The sequence below is a fragment of the Orycteropus afer genome, unplaced genomic scaffold, assembly GCF_000298275.1.
Source record: "Orycteropus afer afer isolate SDZICR_OR568_19922 unplaced genomic scaffold, OryAfe1.0 scaffold00650, whole genome shotgun sequence".
Classification (NCBI taxonomy): domain Eukaryota; kingdom Metazoa; phylum Chordata; class Mammalia; order Tubulidentata; family Orycteropodidae; genus Orycteropus; species Orycteropus afer.
The window spans coordinates 950,002-950,957 of NW_006922237.1; positions in this window are offsets into that span (position 1 = coordinate 950,002).

The window sequence follows — 956 nt, forward strand, 5'->3', positions numbered from 1 at the left end:
TTTAAGACCCCAATCACTACTCACCAAAGTAGGATGTAGGACAATGTTTTTGAGTAGTGTATGATGCCAACTGAACTCAATGACCCTGAAACTGTACTCCTAAGCCTGTGGGCCCTATGACTCATTTTCTCAAAGTATTTGACTGTGGCCAAGAAGTTATAGTTTTGCCCATTAACTCTATCATCTATATGGACTTCTTTTTTTTTATTGTTATTGTGAATTGGGTGAAAGTTTACAGAGCATATTCGTTTTCCATAGAGAAGTTCACACACACTTTGTCTCACAACATTGACTGCAGTTTCCCACATTGCAACAGCTCCCCTCCCACATCTTCCCCATAGTTACCTCTTCCCTCTATCCTTGCCTCCCTTGTACTCCTGTCCCCGAGCTGTCTCCCTGTGCATACACGCCCTTCTATTCTCCCATGATTGATCTCTCCAAGGAGTGTATCTACCTAATGTAAACGTTTAGCTCATATGCCTGTCTTTTATTTTCTTGGAAGCCACAAGAGTAGGTTCAATTCCAGACCTGAAGGGCAGCTAGGGGCCACAGTTTCAAGTGTTTTACCAGGCTATGTCAGACCAGCAAACTTAGTCCTTTCTTTTATGATTTTGAGTTTGTTCCACATTGTTCTCCTACTCCATCCAGGACCTCCTACTTAGATTATGTGGACATTCTTATAGCACATATAAATACCTATGTAGAAATATCATCTGCTAAAGTTATGTAAAGTTATGGGTATATTCCTTTTTGGCTAAACACATCTGATCATTTAACTTGCCTACCTATGTATCCACCTGTAGATTAATGTTTTTTATTACTGATGATACAATATTGTGTACATAAATATTTTCATTAAAAGTTTGAGGAGAAAGTTGGAAAATGACAAGTTTTAGTATCTATAAATTTGTACTTTCTTGATTAGGAAATAAAAATACAAGTTTCCCATGTAAATG